A 24,796-nucleotide genomic window follows, 5' to 3' on the forward strand; every position below is an offset into this window, starting at 1 on the left:
GTTGTGAACTACTTAAAGCGCGGCGAGGCGGTCAAATGACCGCTGAGTCCTTAGACTGGGAGGCTTTTACTTACACATAATGATCGCTAGATGGCGCTTCGTGCACGAATGAAATCGTTTGGTCATAAATTCAGTTTGCACTAAGCCATGTGTCATTCGTGTCAGACCGTGTTGTTGATAATCTGTGGTTGTTTGTTTCATTATGACATACAGCACGTTTGAGTTATCTGTTCATGTATTTGTGTTGATTTGTGTTGTTTGAGGTAAAAACGTTGGAAGAGTTCTTGAACAAACCTTAAGCAAACTTGACTTTCAACTAAAATGCTCTAAAAGTGAATGTGGCTAGTTCTAATTCACTCCCCAAATTCACTTCTATTAATTTAATAGGTTCGCGCCGCCGAAAATGATCGGACCTAGTCACCTGGAACAAAGAGCCTAACAGTCTGGTTTCAATTACACAGTAGCCAGGATTTCATGCCGCATTTTACAGGCTACCGTGGCTACTTTCTAAAACAACTTTCATTCATTTAGGGAGAAGCATCTTATAGGGTCTAGGCTAGCTACCTCGGAGGAAGGGAGATAGAGAGAGCTATGCTGAGCAGGCATAGGCGTGAGAAGTAGCATAGGCCTAATTTAAAATAATGAGTGAATGCTATTCTCCGTTTTGCGAATGTGTAGGCTATGTTTGAGATGTCTGCTGAAAAAAAGCTATAGGCCTGTTTCTACTATTTAAGCTAACTTCTATGTGAATTCGAGATTCAGCATTGAGACACACATTTTCACGTGATGAATAAGCAAGGTAGTAGCTCAATGGTTAGAGCTTTGGCTTCAGGACCCAAGGGGTATTGGTTCGATTCCCATCCTATTCATGACGGAAGTCCTTTTGAACAAGGCATCAATAAAAAAGGCTATATTCTATTATTTTCTATTCACATAACTACACGCACGCTGGCGAATTCGAACATTCTGAAACGCGCATATGAAACATTGCGCATTCTTCCACGAGTTGCCTAAACAGTCAGCCTACAGACTAGTAGGCAGGGACAGATAGATGGGGTGGGGGTGGGGAGGCAGTTAATTGTCCATTGCCTTGGTGATGTCTGTAGCCTAGCCTAGACGAGTGTATGGGGGAGGGGGGATGATCGGTTTGAAATAGGCTGCAATGGATAGTGTTATGACCCCGAAGCCATTTGCTTTGAGAACGGCTGGCTGTTGAAGTTGTTGGCTGGCTAGCTGGCTCAGCCAAAACCTTAATGCAGCCGCCAAAGTTTTCATGACTGATAATGGCTTTAGTTGCCACTTCATGTCTACAGATGTGTATATTGTATTAGATATCAACACACAATGTTGTTGTATTGTTTTGGACAACGTTCTGCACGTTTCACTTCAATGTAGACTGCATGCGTTCATTGCGTGGTGAACGCGCAGCAATCTCTGGAAAGGAAACGGTGGAAGTCGCAGCAGTAGCCTAATAGCCTATCACACTCAATGCTGTAAATCCATCTGTTCCAGAATATTTGGTTCATATCATCAATCTTTGGTTTTGGTGTTTGTGCAACCGGGCCCTGACGATTTAACAAAAGTCTGAGTAACGTAGGAATTAGGAAAGTATGTAGGCCTAAGGTGAGATCAAAATCAGGCTAGAAGTAGTTCTACTTTGTTTCCTTCTTTTCCCCATGTCATTTTCATTGGTCGTCAACTCACTGTGAGTCCTGTGTATCGTAGCAACGAGCACAATACTGATGTGGTGTGTCCAGTGGGAAAATCTCATGCAGGCCTAGTTTCTAAGCTATCGTTTATTTTTTCGCGTGTCACTATGATATAATTATTTTTAGATGCAAAAAGTCTAACTGGCTTAGTCAAAGTTTGTCAGATGGCGGCAGAAAATGATTGGCTGGCGAAATGTTTTTTCGTTAATGGTAGGCCTAAACATATTGTGATTCATCCGTTTATTTCAGATAGGTTGTTATTAAAAACCATTAACAAAAAATAATTATTCATCGACGTTGAAAAACGGTCAGTAAGATCGATCGAAGATTCTGTAGTTCGCTCCTGCCAGGATGTGAACACGGGTCTCCAGCGTTGCAGACAGGAGTGCTAACGCTGCGCCACTTGACGGAATACATCATGTCTGTTAGGATAGGTGTTTGACTTGACGTAACTCAGTCTGTCCAGCAAATATGTAAGAAAATACTTATACATTAGCATAGATATAGTCTGAGCTTTAAAAGATAGCCTACAAATAGAAGATAAGATATACAACTATGAATGTACGTAGGCATACGCGCCCTACGTACACAAATAGGCTACGACGAAAATATGTTTTACACATGTAGGCCTGTCGCAACGTTTTCAAAACAAACTCGCATTTTAACACTGTAAATCGCCTCCATAGACTATGCCATGTAAATGAAAAATAGTTATTAAAATAAAGCACATATATAATACATATTGCACATATATAAACGATATGTTTTATGGTAAAATATTATTCTCATGCCCGACTGACATGAAATCCTTGCGACATCTGCTGTGAGAAAAGAGAATAGCAGCCTGGACAAAAATGGCCGAACGCGAGACAACATAGTGTTGTCACATATGTGAGTGCAAAATAGCTCTAAACTAGCTTGTACCGGTGTGCTTTTGATCATGTAAAAATTCTGGGTGACAAAACACGCGTATTTAGGAAAAGTCGTGAACGTAGGGTCCTGGAATTTAATCGAGTGAAAATATTTTTTTTTTTTTGTAATCGCTGCGGTCAAATGACCGCAGCCCAGCAGTTCTAGGTATATCTAGGTCAAACCCACACGGCGCTTCTAGGAATACGCGTCAGCGGTCAAATGACCGGCGCTTGGCGCTTCTAGTGTTAAAGTGTAGGCTAAGCGACAAGATAAAAAGACTCGAGCTGTGGCGCGACTGGTTGAGGCTTCTGTACCGCACGCTGGCGACCGGAGTTCAAAACCCACTCCACGAACCTTTCCGGAACCCATTAAAACAAAAAGGCATTCTTTTATTAAAAAAATGAAAGATTTTCTCAGTTTTACGATTTTTTTTATCTTTGCGATGTCTGCTGAAAAGAAAAGTTAATATGTGAATTCGTGGTTCAGCGCACACACACACATTTTGACATTTACATAATTGTCGAGAGAGAGGGGGAGGGAGGCAGGCAGTCGTCCTCAATGCTGCATATAGGTAGGCTATAATGTCTAGTGAACTGGTTAGACGAGTGTGGGGGAGGGGGAATGATCGCACAAGACAATTGCTCTTCATGAAATGGATAGTCTCACAGACGGCTGTCGATTTTTAAATGTAGCCTACTACATCACTTGCGAAATCGGACGTGGCACTGGATTTAAAGTCCATAGACTTTGTTCATCCTATATTATATGCTTTTAAGAGTCATTGCATGAGAAAACCAGGCAGAGGTGGGAAGATGGGGGTCGGCCAAATCGGCTCATGCTGTGATAAGTATGTGGAACTATGAACAGCCATATACTTAAAACCCTCCAGCTGTTTTTTGTTATGGAGTTCTGGGACCCCTCTCAGAGACCCTCAAAAATTCAACAATTCATGGCTGAAAATGACTGAAATTGCCATTTCTACCCTGATTATCCTGATAAAGATATGAACATCAGCTTTATATTTCCATAGGTAGCATAGTTTTAAAGACCAAAAGGTGCACCGAGGGGTTATCTACACCACTGAAAGCAGAATTTTCCTCCCTCTAAATTTCGGTCATTTTTAAGAAGCATTATCTCGTATTCGCAGTGGCTTTGGTGGATGGTTTTACTGTTGCTGGAGAAAGGAACATCTACTGATTCAAAAACAATTGTCGTCTAATTGGGCCACACATAATGTGTGCCGTGCCAGGAGGGTCTTCAGCAGGATTTGTCGTGTTTTGGCCTATGATAAACCATATTCAGATCGCCATCACATGGCCATACCATGGCATTACATCACAAACAGATGTAATGCCAGATGTTTGCGATGTAATGGCATGGTATGGCCACTCTGTGGCGATCTGAATAGTCTAGTTTCAAATGTATGACAACCAAGAACAGCAATGCATGCAGAGGTCTGCACTCTTTGAGCGCTTTTCTAGTTAAATAAAGCTTTCTTTAACAATTTGTCATACAGTGACACAAAAATGTACCATAAATTACCCTATAGTGAGATATTATTACCTGGTTTATTATACTCCAAAACCCGGAAAAGCCCCGTAAAGACCCTCCTGGCACGGCGCACATTATGTGTGGCCCAATTAGACGACAATTGTTTTTGAATCAGAAGATGTTCCTCTGTCCAGCAACAATAAAACCATCCACCAAAGCCACTACGAATGTGAGATAATGCCTCCTAAAAATGACCAATTTTAGAGGGATGAAAATTCTGCTTTCAGTGGTGCAGATAACCCCCTAGTGCACCTTTTGGTCTTTAAAACTATTCTACCTAAGCTCTATGCATACATAAAGCTCATGTTCATATCTTTATCAGGATAATCAGGGTAGAAATGGCAGTTTCAGTCATTTTCAGCCATGAATTGTTGGATTTTTGAGGTTCTCTGAGAGGGGCCCCAGAACTCCACAACAAAAAAGAGTTTGAGGGTTTTAAGTATATGGCTGTTCATAGTTCCACATACTTATCACATATACAAAGTATGAGCCGATTTGGCCGACCCCCATCTTCCTACCTCCTGCTGGTTTTGCCTGGTTTTCTCGTGCAATGACTCTTAAAATTAAATGTGCTGCGGGGAAGCATTGGGGAAGTCAGTGTAGGTTGTCCTGTAACAAATTGCCTCTTATTATAATCAAGAGTATACTGCCACTACGCACATAATAGCCTATAAGGTTACGGGCGGATGCGAGCAACCCCATGCAAAAGAAGGCCTTAAGTTAACGGACAGAAGGCCTGTTTACATGTCAAACATGCATTAAATCTAAGAAACGAAAAAAACAAATATCACACTGTATTGTGTCGTAAACAGTTAATGAGTTCGTGGCCACTAGTGCGCAACTGCATCGCGCAGTGAGCTGAAGGAGGACTGACACTTATTAACACAAAGCTTTGTAAAGCACTAACAACCACCCCTCAAAGTTCATTGTCCATAAGTCCAAACAATAAGTATAAAAATCCAACAATCCAAAACGATAACGAGATCTCCCAGAAACGAAAAAAACAAGTTTGTTGAGTATAGCCTAGTCCTGCCAACAATCTCAGCTTTTGCGTTTGTTAGATAAAAGGCATTATGTCCTGCTGTATTCCAATAAGAAATATAGCTGCAAGCAGCAATGTGGGGGCCAAGCAGGGAAGTCAAAAGGCCAGAGTTGCCACGGTAACTCAATGCTGTTAAGTCAGGTATATAGTTTTAAGCAGTCACAAGAATTTTGATGTCAAACAACCAAAGATTGGCCGAGATGCGAGCCCACTTCCTGTTCGGCGGCTTTGCCGCCAATTTCGATTGGCTGGTGAGGGCGAATGGTTTAAGATATCAATCCGAAAAGCAAGGTCTATATTTGACTCGTGCTGAAGATCATCTGTGTGAAGTTTCGTGAAGATTGGACACATTTTGGGACCTGTGGAAATGTTTAAGGGATTTTAATTAAATCCAATATGGCGGCCGAATCAAATATGTTGATGTCACAAATTGAACTGGGTCAGCCTAAGGACCTCCCACATTATAACCAGACACCAGTAGCAAGTTTTATTTCCAAACACATCAACAGATACAGGCCAAAATGCCTTTTTGCTAATTGCAGCGCCCCCTAGAGGTCAAAGGTCACCAAATTTCTTGAGCCTCCTCCTGATGGGGTCCTGAGTCCATGTACCAAGTTTGGTTGTTTGGCGGCTTGGTCCAAGGGTTCAAAAGTTACGTGCGTGAACGCACGTCCAACTTTGACCTATTGGTGGCGCTAGAGAGTACGAGGTGTCGACATGAAACTTGGTCACAGTCATCATCAGACTGTCCCCAATCAATGTGCCAAATTTCACAACTTTTGACCAGTCGGTTCTATGGGTTGCTATTGACTTCAATGCACAGAGGAATAATAATAATAATAGTTTATAATAATAAACTTCGCTGCTTGGCCCCCAAAAAATCACCCACAAGGTAGGCTAAGGGTCACGGTAATGCAGCATGCAGGAATGTATATATAACGCACAAAACTTTGTTAAGCCAGCTCCATACATAACAATAGCTGCCGCGCGCGCTCTGCACCTTGACCGGGGATGTGCACAAACTTTTTTACTACACTTGAATTTTAAACCAGCTCTTCTCTTACCAGTAGCCTATATCCTATACCCATACTTTAATAATCAGATGTTATGCTCATTTTTGTAGGCTACACCTCACCGGCAAGCACGCACGCAAATGCTGGTTTTGCACATCTACAATATAGGCTAATTGGCCAGGCTATAGGCTATATAATAGGCTTAGGACTGTATTTTGCCTTCGTGCAACTTTAGTTGTGCTCAATCTAAATTATTGTCAGTAAGGATAGGTCATATTACCAAATGCCGAACCTCGAACATTATTTAGGATATAGAGCCGTGTCCATTACGCACTACAGTTATTTTTTAGGCTATTGTTTTATTTGAGTGTTTTTGTCTACCATAGCAAACATAGTTGAAACGTTGGCTCTAAACTTATGTATTTCCAATCGGCTTTCACAATCAGCTACAGCTGCGCCGATGATCACCATGAAAACGTGCAATGTCTATACAGAACTGCTTTCACTTCCCCGAGTCGCCAACGCAACAAGCACAACAATATACCAATATTTAGCAAACACATGTATTTCCAGCTCTCAAAACCGATGAGGTCCAGATCTCAGTGGCCTCATAGCTGCCTAAAGCCATGCATAGTAAGCCTAATGATAGCCTAATAGTTATGACATTAATAGCCTATTACTGACCTCATGTCGGAATCGCACGTTGTTTGAAAAAAAAAAAAGTTGAATACCGCCGAGTGGGGATATGTCGGAATGAACAGCGGATACCAGCTGGGTTGTAAAACATTCGAAAACTCTGCAACTGCAATCTGACATGCCAAGCGTCTGTTCAATACGGAAGAAAACTTTAACTTCTATTACTTAGCCTATATATTTCTTATAACGAAATGTGAAGAAAAAATACGAGGACTGACCATCTCGTTTCTCCGCGTTTCCCCCAACACCATGGCGACAAAGAGAAATACATATGATTTGACATTTAAGCTGATTGTAGTCAAATTTGATGATTAAATGAGATTAAGGAGTCGACTATTGACGGATATGCGGTCTTCATCATTAAATGCAGCTGAAATGCGGGTTGAAACTTTCTGCCACCTGGTGGTTGTTTGGGTACATTGCCTTAGCCTCGAAAAAAAATCGGCTTGACAGCCTGCGGGATCTCTTCGGGAGTCCCGCGGGAGAAGGTGCATTCTCAACCCGTACCCACTGTACATATGCCTGGAGAAAGCTGAGTATATGGGACAGTGTGTCGGCTCCTGATTCTGAGCTTGACACCACTCAGTAAAAAGCGTCCACCTATTAGCATAGAGTGGTTTGGTGCTGGGTGAATTTGGTGAATGGTCTGCACCACTAATGGTTCACAGAACCTCAACAATGGCTCCCAAAGTTACCGCCAAGATGGGCTTGAGTGCCAGATTTGACTCTCCACATGCAAGAGGAGGTCTATCCTTGGAAGGAGGCATCATGGCCCCTCATCTAGCAGATGGTGTAATACTGGGAACCACACTCTCCCTGGCCATCTGGGAGCTACCAGTAGCACCTCGTGCTTCTCTACCACAATCCTGTCTAGGGCAGTATTTGCGGTAGGGGAGGGAAAGCGTACAACAGCTGTTTCTGCTACGCATGTGCTAGAGCATCTTGCCCCAGCAGGCTCAGTGGTTCTCCCAGGGTGTGGCATTGCCTGGGAGGCAAAAAGGTCCACCTCTGCCCTATCATACTTGTGCCAGATTGCCTGCACCACCTCTGGGTGCAGCCTCCATTCCTTAGGATGGAGACGTTGGCAGGATATAAGGATGCAAGTACATTGCCCTTTGGCTCAGTAGGCAAGGCCATATCGCCATATGCCATATCGCAGGCATTGTTGAGCCAGGGAATCAAAAGACCTGTTTCTCCCCTGGTGGTTGATGTGGTAGACCACAGACATTGTCCGTCCTCCAAGGACATGCTTCCCTGCCAGTACTGCAGTAGTAGTGTAGAGCAAGCAAAACAGCTCCAGCACATTTATGTGTTGTCCATACTGACAAGGACAACACTTGCCCCTGATTGTCCAGCATTACCATACAGCTCCCCACCCTACTAGGAAGGCATCTGTGGTCACCACTTCCATGCGAGAAGGTATGGACCCTAAGGGGTAGGGAGGCTCTACACTAACTTTTTTTTTTTATCCAGGAGCACTTAGCAAAGACGAATATGTGGGTGTACAATCCTGTACTTAACAACATATAATATAATATTACATTACAGCAAACAGTTAAACATGCCAATGCACCAGTTGTGTGTGGGGGGTGCAGTGACAAGTGAAATATGGTAGGAGGGTGAAGAGACTGGCTGGGATGACTGGGGTCAGTGAGGAAGGATCCACCTGGTATTTCTCCTGCCTCGCTGGCTGTAAAGGTCCTGAATAGTTAGTAACTCAGTCCTTGTAATGTACTGCGCTGACCTAACCACCCTTTGCTGAGCTTTGCGGTCATGGGCAGTGCTGTTACCATACCATGCTGTGATGTTGCCAGTCAGGGTACTCTCAATGGTACAGCAGTAGAAGTTGGTCAATAGTTTACTGTCCATCCTAGACTACCACAGAAAAAAAGCTGCTGCCTTGCTGCCTTTGTGACCATACCTATGTGGTGTGACCAGTTCAGATTCTCGCTGATGTTAGTTCCAAGGAATCTGAAGCAGCTGACTCTCTCCACTGCTGCACCCAATGGTTGTGTGCTCCTGTTGTCCACTATCAGCTCCTTGGTTTTGCTGATGTTGAGCTGCAGGTTGTTGTCCTGGCACCAAGATGTCAGGGTTGCCACCTCTGCTCTGCAAGCAGACTCATCATCACTAGTGATACAACTGATTATAGTGGTGTCATATGATGGTGTTTGAGTTGCAATACATACATTAGTGTACAATGAATACAACGGGGGCTTAAAACACATTCCTGCGGGGCACCAGTGTTGAGTGTTAAGGCGGGAGAGATGATGTTACCCAGCTGTACCATACCGCCTGTGTCCTGTCAATCAGGAAGTCAAGGATCCAACTGCACAGGGAGGAACTGATGTTCAGGTCTCTCAGTTTCATGATAAGCTTGGATGGAGCTATGGTGTTAAATGAGGCCTTTAGTCGATGAAGAGCATAGAGAGAGACAGAGATAGAGTCTTTATTGTCCTATAAGGATATTCTTTTTCACACATACTGTATCATTACATTCCACAAAAAGACAGCAGCATCTGATATTAACGTCACAGCCTCATACATATAGCATATCACATATATATGCTCTCCCCTCTAGTTTCCCTCCCTCCTCAACACAGTGCAAGCAAAGGTGGACACTAGTGCAGACAACATAAACAGAAAAGAATAGGGGGATGGATGATTGTCACAGAGGTTTGTTTGGTGCAGTGATGGCTGAGGGTAAAAAACTTTTCTTAAAGTGTGCTTTTTTCCAGTCCAGGGCTCTGTATCTGCGGCCATATTGGAGTAGGGTGAAGAACCGGTTCAGGGGATGGTCAGGGCTGCTTAGTATTGTATGGTGCGGGCAAGGCGTGTGGTGGCTGTGTCATTTGCATCAGTGAGGCTGGGGGTGGGAAGCTGTATTATCTTGGATGCTAAGTGTGAGATTTTAATGAGTTTGTTCTTGCTAGTGACATTTACTATGGTGAAGAAACAGGGGGAGCAGTAGAGTAGAAGCTTTTGTAGAGTAGCAGAAGGACATGAGGTCAACATAGAGTGATCTTAGTTTGCGTATGGCATACAGTCTCTGTTGTGCACGTTACTGTGTGTGAGCAGGGTTAGGAATGTCGGTGTTACGGATCTCGATGGGATCATGTTTTTTTTTTTTTTTAAAGGTGATTTTTTTTAGCTTTTTATGCCTTTAATTGGACAGGACAGTAGAGAGAATGACAGGAAGCGAGTGGGAGAGAGAGCTGGGGTGGGATCCGGAAAGGACCACGGGGCGGGAATCGAACCCGGGTCGCCGGCGTGCGGTGCAGGTGCCCCAGTCAGTTGCGCCACGGCTGTGGCCACGATGGGATCATGTTAACTGAGGATAGATAGATAGATAGATACTTTATTGAAAATTCAAGGATAAACCATAGATAAACAAATAGCACGTCATCATGAGCAGGCAGTTTTATCTAATTTACTGCAGATGTGACTCTGATTTGACAAATAGTCAATCATAAAACCACAAGCCTACTTCTGCGCGATACAGAAGTCTGCGCGAACATAATATTATATGGTATTGACGTGTCCATAATACAATTTACAAAAACGAACCTTATTTCTGCGATAAGTTGAAGACCAGTTATTGCTCCACAGCCCTAAGTTCGTGTTGATTTGGGAGAGTGCAGCCTGCAGCTCTTACTGATTTGGGGAAAGATAGCTCCCTTCGGTAGACCATGGAAACGAAAGCACAGTGGTTCAGCTGTTTCGCGTCAGTACATAGCGTTCGCATCTCACCCTTCCATGTCAAAGGAGGCATGACACATAACAATGGATTAGACCCTAAATATATTTAATTAGCCTACTTTACATCGAGTGGCCAGGAACACGACATCAGTTTAAATAATAGCTCCACGGCATTACAAGGTTATTTCCACGTTTCACTGTAGTCAGAAACAAAAGCATGTTGATTGCATACGGGGTTAGAACCTGCAATGAATCGATAACGAGTCTCCCGCTTTAGCCACTGCACTAAAGACTGGTATGCATAAAATGTGGGTTTGTACATTCCATAATAGAAACTCACCAAAACTCAAACCAACACGCAAATTAACCCTTTAGGCGCCAGAGGTTTTTTCCTAAAACGTTCAATTTTGACATAATCATTTCAAAAGGCTTTAACTTAAAAGTGATTTCTGAAAAAGAGACTGTCTGTAAATTATAGAAATATTAAGGATGGCCCAAAGTTTATGTAGGGCTTAAATGTATCCAACTAATTTGCATATTATGATGTCATAATGACATAATATGGTGGCGGCCATCCAGATTTTTGCATTTTCATGATTTTTTTCATATAATTATAAAAATATTAATATTGTTATTAATAATATTTTTGCTGACAGACATACACATCACCAGGACATGAAAACGCAAAAAGAACAAACATTGTACTATGCTGAATGGTCAGGGAAATAGTAAATCATCATAGGCTACTAATAGCAAGATGACGGGAATGATGATGATGCTGCGAATTTATGTAGCTGGCCTTTTGCCATAGAGATAATGAATCCCTATTCATCCAGGTGACATTTCTTGTAGTGTGGTACCTCTTATTGCAGGGCACAACACAAAGGCCCACCACACACTACACCTGTATTTTGTCTGACTATGGCCTTTAGATCTGCCACTTTGTGTTTTTTTTCCTGTGAGGTTTTTTTTTTTTGGTTTTCTTTAGTTGACAGACATACACATCACAAGGACATGAACACACAAAAAGAACACATATTGTGCCATACTAAATGGTCAGGGAAATAGTAAATCAATAGTGTAAATAATAAATAATAAATGGCAGGCTTTTTGCTGTAAAGATTATGAATCCCTATTCATCCACGTGACGCTTCTTGTTGTGTTTCATGGTACTTCTCATTGCAAGGCATAACATAGAAACCCACTCCACACTGCCTACACCTGTAGCCTATTTTGTCTGACGGCAGCTTTTACATCTGCCACGCGCGCCGGCCGAGTGGAGAGAACTCGCATGGCTCCGTCTTTTGTCATTCTCGTTGCGACTCCCCACACTGCCTCTACGTTTCCCCTAGCTCTCCTATGGACATGTTGACCTTGTCTAACACATCTATTGATATTAGACAATGGCTCCACTACGTTACCGTCCTCGCGATTATGGAGAGGCACACTGTCACTGTCGAGGGAGCATATGGCTAGCGCGATAAAAACACAGTGCCCCGACGCCACTTTCGTTCTCCACACACAACTAACACGTCTGATGAGGGTCTGCTAACTGTTTCATGATAGGCCTACTTCTCATTGCAAGGCATAACATAAAAACCCACCCCACACCTGTAGCCTATTTTGTCTGACGACAGCCTGTAGGTCTGCCACGCGCGCCTCCTGTGTGGAGTGAATCAGCATGGCTCTGTCCATTTCTCATTCTCGTTGCGACTCCCCACACTGCTGCTACATTGCCCCACAGCTGTCCTATGGACACTTCGACTTCATACCAACATACCCATTAGTATTGGACAAAGGCTCATCACGTTACCGTGCTCGCAATTATAGAGAGGCACACGGAAGACGAAGGAGCAAAATGGCTAGCGCGATAAAAAAGGCAGAGAACTTTCTTTCACAACTAACACGTCTGATGAGGGTCTGCTAACTTCGCTATGAACACCTCCCGTGAAATACTGTTCCTAACACTGACATTGGGCAAAAGATCCACGTTTGTGCTTGGTGTAGGACTTATCTTTACGTTGTCCAGCTGCAGCATTGCTTGCTAGGCAGAGACGCGTGTGAATAAACGAATCCCCGTCAGCCAGATAGGCAGATATTTCACTTCACAATCACTGTCAGTGAACAGAAGACCCAACACTTCATTCCTGGTAAACTTTTTTGATGTGTTTAGACGATAATCTAATGCTATTACTCGTTTACGTTCACAATACCGCTCTGGCACAATGGCTTACAGCAAACTAGCTCAGCTGATATTTCGCACTGATTTAAAGTGCCCTTCCTCGAATATTTTGTATAGAAGCATGATGTAATTCTGAGTCGAGGACGTAGTATGACATGTCTGCCAACTAGTGGCAGGGAGTTTGAACGAAATTTGACACCCTATTTGACCAACTCGGCCGTTTTATCCAGTACCGCATCTTGTCGAGTTAACTCGACTGTGACGCTTAGAGGGTTAACGTAAGGTAACACAAGAAGCAAGAATGAGCCCAACAGGGGAGTCGGAATTTATTAGCCTGCAGTAAAGCGCAATCATTGAGTCACGAGTGTTACGACTGGCTCTAGCCGCAACATAAACGAGGCAAACAACGCAGATTCAAAAAGATCTGAATTTTATTGTTAATAAGAAATAAGTCTAGGGAATACTATGTGTGTGTTGAGTGTGTGTGTGTGTGCTTCAGTATGTGAAAAATGTGAAAATGGATGCTGGAGATGAGAGAGAGCGAGGGAGGAGTCCAAGGCCTTTTTATGCCCTCAGTCACCTGCCGCCAGGTGAATCACCTAATGAGGCCTATCCACTGTCACTACCCCCCACAACCACGGCACTGCCACCGCCGGGCTGAGGGGGGGCGCAGGGGGACGTAACACCTCCTTCCCCAAATGAGACTCTCCCAAGAGTCTCAAGCCGGAAAAAAAAACAAGGCCATCCATCTCACGTCCACTCCATTCCTTCCACTGGAACCTGGGCCCTAGTAACATACAGGGAAAGATGAAGAGGAAAAGAAAGAGAGGGGAAAAAAACACTTACATGGCTCTAGACAAAGTGTCTGCAACCACATTGTCCGAGCCACGTACATATTTAATAATACGGTTGAAAGGTTGTAAGATTAACGACCACCTCATAATTCTCTGGTTGGGAGGGTTATGGTCGGTATGAACAATCACTGGTTGATGTCCCAAATAAATCTCAAAATGCTGAACAGCTAAGATGAGGGCAAGAGCCTCTTTCTCCACAGTAGCATGACGCTGTTGGCAACTGTTGAACTTTTTGGAGAAGTAGGAGACCGGGTGGTCTACCCCATCTTCGCCCACCTGCATAAGTACAGCACCGGCCCCAACGTCACTAGCATCAACTGCTAGACTGAATGATTTCCTAAAATCAGGAGCAAGCAAGACCGGTGCATTTGCCAACAAAGCTTTAATAGCAGCAAAGGCATGCTGACAGGCCGAAGTCCATTGAAAAGCTAGCTTTGGGCTAAGGAGATCCGTCAAAGGTGTAACCACCGTGGCAAAATTCTGGCAGAAAGCACGATAATAACCTGCCATACCTAGGAAACGTCGCAATTCCCGCCGTGTTCCAGGCACATGAAAAACACAGACAGCCTCTACTTTGGCATTCACTGGGCGGACCTGACCACCTCCAACCACTTTCCCAAGGTAAGTGACACGAGCCTTTCCAAATTCACATTTCGAGAGGTTGATGGTAAGATTTGCCTTCTCCAGACGTGTAAAGAGCTCCCGCAAAAGTTACAGATGTTCGGACCAAGAAGAACTATACGAGACCACATCATCCAAATAGGCCTCACAAGCACTCATTCCATGAATCACATGATTGACAAGCCTTTGAAAAGTGGCTGGGGCATTTCTAACCCCAATATGCATAACTTTGTATTGTAAGAAATCATCTGGGGTCACAAAAGCAGACAGCTCCATAGCCCTACTGGTCAACGGTACTTGCCAATACCCTTTTAACAGATCTATCTTCGTCACAAACGTGGCAGACCCCACACGATCAACACAATCATCAATCCTGGGCAGAGGATAACAGTCGGGCTTTGTTACGGCATTAAGCCTTCGATAGTCAGTACAAAACCTGTATGACCCATCTGGTTTGTTGACCAACACACATGGGGAACTCCACGAGCTGTAGCAAGCCCCACATCAATGTCATGTTCTATAACACTGGTTTGAGATGGAACATCAGGGAACAGAGATGGAACATAATGTCTTCCCGATTACTGCCATCTAGATACCGCAAGAAAGACGGCAAATCGGAAAGAACTTGTGAGTTCCTAAGTCTTCCCTCAACAACCCCCTCGGAGGGAACAACTACTCCATCACAGTTGCAGTCAGCCGTACACAAGGTGCTGGCAGGCAAATGGTAAGAACCTGAATTCTCAGTAAGAGAAGCAGTAACCAGGGCGACAGAAGTTTCAGAAGGAATATAGGCTTTTAAAAGATTAATATGGCATACCTGAACCTTCTTACGGCGAGCAGGGGTATCCAACATATAATTCTGACCAGACGCACAACAGTGTATGGACCAGAGAACTTGGCCTGAAAGGAACTAGTTACAACAGGCAATAAAGCAAGCACACGATCACCAGTCTTGAAAACACGAGCTGTTGTCTTCCGGTTGTATAATTTTTGCATTTTCCTCTGAGCTTTACCTAGCTTCCGCTGAGCCGCAGCCTTAGCCTCATACAAGCGGAATCGAAATCTACTTACAAAATCAAGAACATTCTCAGGAGGTTCAGACATCTTCCACTGATCTGCAAGAACAGCTGTTGGTCCACGAACAGTATGGCTAAACACCAACTTGTTAGGGCTAAACCCAGTATTTTCCTGGGATACTTCTCTGACTGCAAGAAGCAGCCATGGCAGTCCCTCTTCCCAGTCCGAGGCAAGCTCCACACAATATGACCGTAAGAGTGATTTAAACGTTTGGTGGAACCGCTCTAAAGCACCTTGACTTTGGGGGTGATAAGCCCGAGAGATATTGTGTTTAGCTTTTAGCTGTCATAAGGCTCGAGAGAACTGTCGGGACATGAAGTTAGACCCTTGATCGGATTGGATGACCTTGGGAATCCCAAAGGTGGACATGAAGGCACTCAAGGCTTTGAGGACTGACTTGGTGGTTATGGACCGCAGAGGATATGCAGCAGGATAACGTGTCGATTGACACATCACAGTCAACAGATAAGAATATCCGGACTTAGACCGTGGCAATGGTCCTACACAGTCGATCAGCATATGTTCAAAAGGTTCAGACATGGCAGGTATAGGCTGCAACGGTGCAATAGGCAAGGACTGGTTGGGTTTCCCAGTCAATTGACAGACATGGCAGTTTCTCACAAAAACAGCCACATCACGTTTCATGTGAGGCCAGAAGAAAGAGCGTAAAACACGATTGTAAGTCTTGCTAAAGAGACCCTATGCAACTTTTTCATAGTCATAAAATCGCTTAGAAATCGTTGTTTTGCTTGACTGACCAGTTTTATCGAAAACAGTCACATTTCCTCCCGCCCCTAGTGTCCCTCTCCGCTATTACAACCTTGCAACTTTCTGATAAACGATCGTCTGCTGTTTACATCTGGAAGTCAGAGACGCGAAAGGAACAAGAAGAACCACGCTTGCAATTTATATATTTATATATAGCCTATATTATGTATAAGTATACACGCTAAAGCTGTCGGGGAAGCTCTGCAGAGAAATATGCAAGCATAAAACGAGCGAAAACGAAAAACAAAACCGAAACCAGAGATGAAATCGCCAATCCTGCATTATTCCTCTTTACTAACTCCCATATGACCAGAGATGCCACAATGAGCCAAACTTAACACTTGCTGTCTGAACATCAGAGGGATGACAACTTGGATAAAGTGACTAGTGGCAGTGTCTCTCTCACAGACCCACTTACGACACAACAATCCATCTTGAACAAAGTAATATGACCCACCCCCAACTTCCTGGCCTATTAGAGCAAATAAAGGTTTAAGTGAATCATCCAACCCTTGTTCCCTGATCAGCTCTTCACGTGGGACGTCGAACAAACTAGACAATGTACTAATGCCCTTATCACCTTTAACAAACTCATCAATAGCAGGTGAAACAGGACCAGTACATTTGCAGTTACTTTCAGGTTTTGTAATAGCAGAAGCATCAACCTCAGGAGAAACATTTACTTCACACACAGACTCAAGGCTGACTGGAACTGACACTTCTAGAACTGATTCAGCAGACACAGGAACTTCACAATCTGGAATATCTTGACCATCAACAGAGATGATAGAAGTCTCAGACCTCTTTTCATTCAAGGCAGAAAGTTTCTTCATGGCCCGTGTGACTGTACACGCTGGAAACACAGCTGGAATTCCGGCCACACTCATCAGGTCCTGACAAATCTACATGCACTGGACCTACAATGGGAGAAGGTCTGACCTCGGATGTCGCCCACACATTCCCCCTAGCCAGATCATTCCCGAGGATTAAGGTCACACCAGGCACAGGGAGTGAATGGCGCACACCTACGACCACATCACCCGTAACCAGATCAGATTGGAGATGAATTCTATGTAGGGGAACCTCCACAAAACCCATTTCGAAGCATCTTACTAGTACATTCTGGCCAGTAGCAGTCTGTGAAGAAAGTGGCAAAATCCCATGAAGAATAAAGGACTGAGCTGCCCCAGTGTCATGGAGTACACACACTGGAGCACGCTCATCACTGCAGGGCAAAGACACAAAACCAGTTGCAAGAAAAGGGAAATACTCAGAAGAAATAACTTCATCTGGTAGAGTCTGGCAACCAGAGGTCGCCATGCGAACAACATTCCCATTTTCTTGTGGCACTAGAGATGGAATGCTACTAATCAAACCAATGGGTTTAGCAGACTTGCCTGTCTTATACAGAGAACACTCAGTAATCTTATGGCCTGGCTTCCTACAAAAGAAACAAACCACGTCAGGCTTCTTTGGAGAAAAGCTGGGACTAGTCCGTGAAAAGGACAAAGGCGGTGAGGGTGACCAAGTTGAAACAGCATCAGGAACAGTAGATTTCCACTTATTCTTTGCAATGACACTCTTATCATGCTCTGTATTCCCCCTATTCACAGAAGAACCTCGGTGTGTCAAGATGTACTCATCCGCCAGGACAGCTGCATTGCTCAAAGAAGTCACTTTTTGTTCATTTAAGTAGGCAGCAACAGAAGTAGGAACACAATTCTTGAACTCCTCCAAAAGCATAAGCTCCTTCAGCTGTTCAAAAGTCCTAACCTTCTGAGAGAGACACCAACGACTGAACATAGTTTCCTTCTCTCGTGCGAACTCGACAAATGTTGAGGTATAAGCTTTCCTGAAATTGCGAAATCGTTGCCGATAAGCTTCAGGTACAAGCTGATAGGCAGTTAAGATGGCATTTTTAACAACATTATACTGTCCACACTGATCGGTACTTAGAGCAGTAAACACTTCCTGTGCTTTCCCTGTTAGGACACATTGCAATATCAGTGTCCACACATTTTCAGGCCATCTAAGAGTAGTGACTACATGCTCAAAGTGTGCAAAGTATCGATCTAGCTCTTTGTCAGAAAAAGGAGGAACTAGCCTAATGTTCTTTGCAACATCAAAAGGAGGGACATGTAATGGAGCCTGAGGAGAAGCAGGACGCGTAGGTCTATTTGCTCATTCGGCATCTGCCCGCTTAACCTCCAGCTCCAGATTAAGTCTTTTTAGTTCCAGTTCCTTTAAGGCATATTCTGCTTCCCACTCTTTTACTTTCAATGCCATCTCTCGTTCCCGTAGAGCTAACTGTGCTTCACCATCAATCTTGTCTGCCTCTTTAGTCTTTCCCACTTTTAATATGCCTCGTCACCAATTGCTCCTGAATCACATTGAACAGGGGCTTTCTAAGTTTCTTCTTATCACTGCTGGTCAAAACAATATCATAGTGTTGAGCAACCTCACAAAGCTGTTTTTTATTTAGCTCCTCGAGCAAATCTAAAGAGGGTTCTGCTATGAACTGTTCAGTAACAGAAGTCATAATGAAATGTATTAAGCAAACAATGAGACAATGTTACTGATGATCACCAACACTTATCAAATGCTACTATGCCTATTTACAAACCAGTAAGCACTCAATCAATCATTCAATGTAGCCTAAATAAGCAAACCACAAAAGGCTTTAATTAACGACAACCTAGAAGATTAGTATTAGTAGTTTGAACCTACAAGCTATGCCACAATCACTTGTAAGATCCAACAGGCCCACGGCAAACTTCTCTCACAGAAGAAACTAACCAATCAAACAAAGGTGTTTGCAAACGAATAAACACCAAGCTCTCCACGAGAGCGCTACTAACAGTGTCTACAAATGCAAACAAGACAAATTGCTACAATTAAACCAGCCAACACGTGAAATTCAATTAGGCCTAGCCTACTGATAATAACAACAAACTATTGACAAAAACCGGCAACACTTTGCCGCATAATCTTATCGTGAACTCTTAGCACTTCCAACAAATGATCACAACAATGCAGAGCCAAACGAAAGATTGTCGTAACTATTAAAGATTACGTTATCAATAGAAAACGCTGCAATAACACAGCCACTGGTAGATTAATTCAAACTGATTCTTCAATGTGGTAGGCCGGATAATCTTAATTAAACACTCGGTTTAACACATAACAACCAAACCGCACAATAACGCACTCTATCTCTATGTTTAAATGGAAAACTCTACTCACCACGGTATGACGTCTTCACACTCCAGTCCTTTAAATTAAGCTAACTCACCTACTCCTTTCGCTTCGGGAACGTGCCAGGCTTGAGGTGTATTGCTCCCCTAATGAGTGCAACCGCACATGCACGAACCCCTGACGAGAATCTGTTGTTCTCACCCAGGATTGTCCCCAACGACGATAAAGTAAAACATAAGACACAAAAAAAAATCACCGCAAAATAACAAACCAATTCCCGTCGGAAGGGTCTCTGACCCAGCTGGGACACTGCTTCCAACACTGGAGTGTGTAGACTAAACAAAACCGCGAGTAGAGGGAAAACTATGAATGAATGAATGAAATAAGCCTATGCATAACGCAACTCACGCTTCTTTAAAAAAAAAAAACTTCCGGCGAGCACCCACTTATGTTACGACTGGCTCTAGCCGCAACATAAACAAGGCAAACAATGCAGATTCAAAAAGATCTGAATTTTATTGTCAATAAGAAATATGTCTAGGGAATACTATGTGTGTGTTGAGTGCGTGTGCATGTGCTTCAGTATGTGAAAAATGTGAAAATGGATGCTGGAGATGAGAGAGAGCGAGGGAGGAGTCCAAGGCCATTTTATGCCCTTAGTCACCTGCCGCCAGGTGAACCACCTAATGAGGCCTATTCACTGCCACTACCCCCCACAACCACGGCACTGCCACCGCCGGGCTGAGGGGGGGCGCAGGAGGACGTAACACGAGAAAAACATCAACTAAAGGCTGGCTTACATTGCACGATTTTGGCCTGTTTTAACAGTAGGCGACTAAATTTCCAAAATCGGGCGGAAATCTTGGGAATTGTACTAGAATCGCAGCGCGCTCCCGTCATCTAAATCGTTTAGTGTAAGGTGCCAATCTTAGCGGTTTTAAGTCCGTTGGAGGCAGTCTTTTTCTAGTTTTGCCGTTACGACAATATCAAACATGTTTGATATCATCGGAAGTCTTTTCAGTCGTGGCTCATGCAAATAGTGACGTGAACATTAAAAGCCAATAGTAACCTCTCGCGAACACGAAAACAGGAAGGGGCAAAATAGGCGACAGCTGTAGCCTATATGATTATTTGTTATTTCATTTCTTATAATTTATTAGTCTGCTATTCTACGTGACAGAACAACTCTATATCTGTTAGTGATGTCACACATCATACAATGCTGCAGAAACGTGAAAAAATGACTTTGATATGAGTAGTTTATCATGTGAGTTCCTGTTGATGATGACTTGTAGCCAAGTGCACGATGGAAATAATTTGAAGGAATCTAGCAGCAGTCTTGTAAATAGTGACCCACAGTCTTTGCAAAATCCTAATCTGAGACTGGCCTGTGACTAGACTGTGACTAAAAACTCAATGAATTGTCTTTAAGCCTACCTTACATTGACAGACTTTGCAAAGATTTGGAAAAGATTTTTGAAAGTCTACAGTCTCAGACCCTCTCACATCTAAAGACAATTCATTGAGTTTTTAGTCACAGTCTAGTCACAGGCCAGTCTCAGATTAGGATTTTGCAAAGACTGTGGGTCACTATCATGGGCGTAGGCAGAAATCATAAAATGGGTGGGCCTAGAAAAATTCAGGTGGGCCTGAACCCAAAATATGAATATTCAAATTTGACAAATTATTTTAGAAATGGATTCCAAGTTAAATGATGAACATATGCGTCATTAGGCTACATAACATCGCAAGCGACGTTACCACTTCTCACAAGTGTTTTCAATAGCTGAGGGACAGTGGTTGTCATTATAGCCTATAACGATTATCGTTTATATGGGCCTATTCCGTGCTACCGCTTTTAACGCACAACTGAGAAATAGGCGATTGTTATTAATCAGCTAAGATGCTGCAACCTATCCGAAACGTCTACCAAGCCTTCTCTGGGTCTGTACTAGGCTATATCTTGGGTAGGCTATTAGTTTACAAGCGCTTTTGCACACCTCTTTTGTGGGGGCAGGTGCGTTGGAATAGGTTTTAACAAGTTATAGCCTACTTAAAAGAGAGAAGAGAGAATCCCGCACACTGTCCATTACGCATGCAAACTTTTATTCACAGTATTCACAACGTTTCCGTCATAGACCTTCCTCAGGTGAATTTATGACCAAAACGTCGTGAATACTGTGAATACTGTTTGCATGCGTAATGGACAGTGTGCGGGATTCTCTCTTTTAAGTATATCTTGGGTATTGCCATCAATGTTCAAATAAAATATTTTTTCCTTTTTCATTTAATTCGCTTATGCGCCCAGTTCCCAAACGTTTACTGATACTGATTTAGCCATATGCAACTGCATGTTTGTGGACATCGTCCCATTTACCTATGAGATTATTATGTCAGTCAGCTGCACTCTCTCACGTCCTTTACAGCATTGATTCCCGGGGTCGGAGATTTTATTTGAGTCGACCGTATAGTGACAATTTAGGCAATACCTACTTTCTAAATATGATCAGCCGCAGTTGTAACTAAGGGACATTGAGACCTGCTGCGTCTACTTTGATTAGCAGGTTAATGAACTGCACTCATAGGACTACAGATATTCGTTTGTTTAGCTTCAAATAGCTAGGCTTCGTCCGTCTACTTTTAAATAATATGACGCTGAAGCCCTGGCAGGTGCGTGTTTGGTCCTAGCAGCCAGTGGTGCCAGCTCAGCTACGAGTACCGAAATAATCTCCCTGTGTATATATTTACTCCATGTTGGCCTACCATAACTTCCCAGCTATTTATCTCTTTCTGTAAAATAACTACATGCATTTGTTCAACTTTATGAGCCAGAATAACGTAGCCTACTAGCTGGGCTGCACATTTTGTTTGCGCACGAGAGAGAATGGCAGCGTTTAGTGCATCTGACATAGAGCCTATTTTTATTATAATCGTGGGTAGGTGTTGGGCGCCAGGTAGTGGTAACTACCACATCAGAATATTGCCACAATGGCTGTGTTCAGACTGCCAGCCAAAATCCGATTTTTAGCCCATTCAGATTTGAATCGGATGTCACTTTTGAAGTCTGAACAGTGACGGGTCACATGAAATCCGATTTTTGCGAAACGGTTGCAAACCACATCCAGGAGGTAGTTTATATCACATTCGTATCGGATATGGACAGATGCGTCTCAGTCTGAACAGCTCCCAACACTCAGATCGGATTTGACTGTCCGTGACGTGACTTTACGTGCTTTACGCGGGTGACCGCCCACCTATTTCGAGTTGTGGACCAATGTTACGGCTATGTCTTTTGACCATGTTATAGCCTATTAAACGTGACTTAACAATACTCAATGCTAAATAGAGCATTATACAGTCTCTGCTCTGTTTCTATGGAAGTTGCAAGAATCCACGTTGTTCTATTAAATGCCGTTAAATAATTAAATAGCCTTCCAACAGTTTGAAGCGGAGCTTGCCACCGATTAGTTTCGGTTTCTGTCGCGCAAATGCACACACGCATGCATGCATTCAATGAACACTCACCTAGTTGTAGCCTATTGTTCTATGTTTAATCACACCAAATTGGCAAGTATTTCCTCCTGATGGCAGAAATGTTTGTTTTCGTTGCTACAGCAACCTGTCAGATCTGTTACTAATGTGACCCAGTCTGAACAGAGCCATATCCGATTTGGATTTGAGAAGGAATCAGATTTGAGAAGGAATCAGATTTGAATCAGATTCGTCTGCAGTCTGAACGCGGCCAATGTTCCTCTTGTTCATTCACGTCTGAAAGTGCCACACCAGTCAGCGATATAGTTTTGAGTTAGTAAAACGAAAGTTTTTGCGTTTGTTACGCACAGAGTTGGGTGGGCCTGACTGACAGGTGGGCGGGCCCAGGCCCATCCGGGCCCACCCGTGGCTACACCTATGGTCACTATTTACAAGACTGCTGCTAGATTCCTTCAAATTATTTCCATCGTGCACTAGGATACACGTCATCATCAACAGGAACTCACATGATAGCCTACTCATATCAAAGTATTTTTTTTCGCGTTTCTGCAGCATTCTTTGATGTGTGACATCACTAACAGATATAGAGTTGTTCTGTCACGTAGAATAGCCGACTAATATATTATAAGAAATGAAATAACAAATAATCATATAGGCTACAGCTGTCACCTAGATTGTCCCTTCCTGTTTCGTGTTCGTCCTAGGTCATTATTGGTTTTTAATGTTCACGTCACTATTTGCATGAGCCACGACTGAAAAGACTTACGATAATATCAAACATGTTTGCTATTGTCGTAACGGCAAAACTAGAAAAAGACTGACTCCGACGGACTTAAAACCGCTAAGATTGGCACCTTACACTAAACGATTTAGATGACGGTAGCGCGCCGAGATTCTTGTACAACTCCCTTTTTGGAAGTTTAGTCGCCGACTATCAAAACAGACCAAAATCGTGCAATGTAAGCCAGCCTTTAGATGTGAGAGGGTCTGAGACAGTAGTCTTTCAAAAATCTTTTCCAAATCTTTGCAAAGTCTGTCAATGTAAGGTAGGCTTTAGTGATTTTTGGTTGGGCGCTTGTGATTTTTGGTTAGGCGCTCCTGACACTGATGACATCACCAACCGCAATTCCCAAGGTAGCCTACGCCACAGGTGTGACTGCCCAGTCCTTGTTTGCAATTGAGAGTTTGAGAGTTTGAATTACCTTTTCTAGAAATACCAAATCCAGGCAACGTTCAGGGTTGCGATGCAAGTAAGCATACGAGGCTTTCTAGAAACGCAGCCCAGAACAGTGAATGCGGAATGCTTAGACAGTGCTGTGCAGAGAATTAGACAAATAGGCTACATAAATTGGCTTTAGTATTCCTCATTGGCGTTCCATGTTTGATGATGACAAATAACGATTCGTTTCTCTTACATTGCACTACACCGTGCAAGAGCGCTTCAAGTGAGACGCGAACCTCGATTCCTCATGTCAAAGTGTTCAACGCTACCCATTGAGCTACTCAATTGCAGACACGAAGAGATGCAGTTTCTTTGCCAGATGCTTTGAATGAATCTGTATGAAAGCACGTAGCCTACATTCGCAAAGAGCAGAAACAATTTAATTTAATTTAGGCCTACAATGAGACGTTACATTTAGTTTACATGCAGTGGTGGTTTTGATTGTCGGTGGCGTTATTGTATCCCTTAGTTGCAATGCAATTATTCCCTCGCATGACAGCTGTAACCGCACGTAGGCCTACATTTCACTAGGCTACATCGCGACGTGAAATGCCACTAAAAGCGGTTTGTAAATATGTCTTCGTGAGTTAGGAATCTTCTCAAATTATTTTAAGCTGTCCTGGGCTATGCCTCGTGAATTACTTTTAGTGAAAAAAATTAGGAGTCCTAAAACGCTAAAGTGCTACCGCAAACTGAACTGCCACCTCGTGGCGGTAAGTTGTAATACACTTCACGCAGAGCGTGGATCACGCAAAGCGTGAGA

General features: G+C 43.3%; 1 protein-coding gene across 2 annotated transcripts in view; it reads left to right on the forward strand.

Moving 5' to 3' along the window:
• dgkh (diacylglycerol kinase, eta) overlaps nt 1-24,796 on the forward strand; it is a 259,266-nt gene that overhangs the window by 147,500 nt on the left and 86,970 nt on the right. The gene's annotated exons all lie outside the window — the stretch shown is intronic.

Source organism: Sardina pilchardus, chromosome 4 (genome assembly GCF_963854185.1).
Source record: "Sardina pilchardus chromosome 4, fSarPil1.1, whole genome shotgun sequence".
NCBI classification, from domain to species: Eukaryota; Metazoa; Chordata; class Actinopteri; order Clupeiformes; family Clupeidae; genus Sardina; species Sardina pilchardus.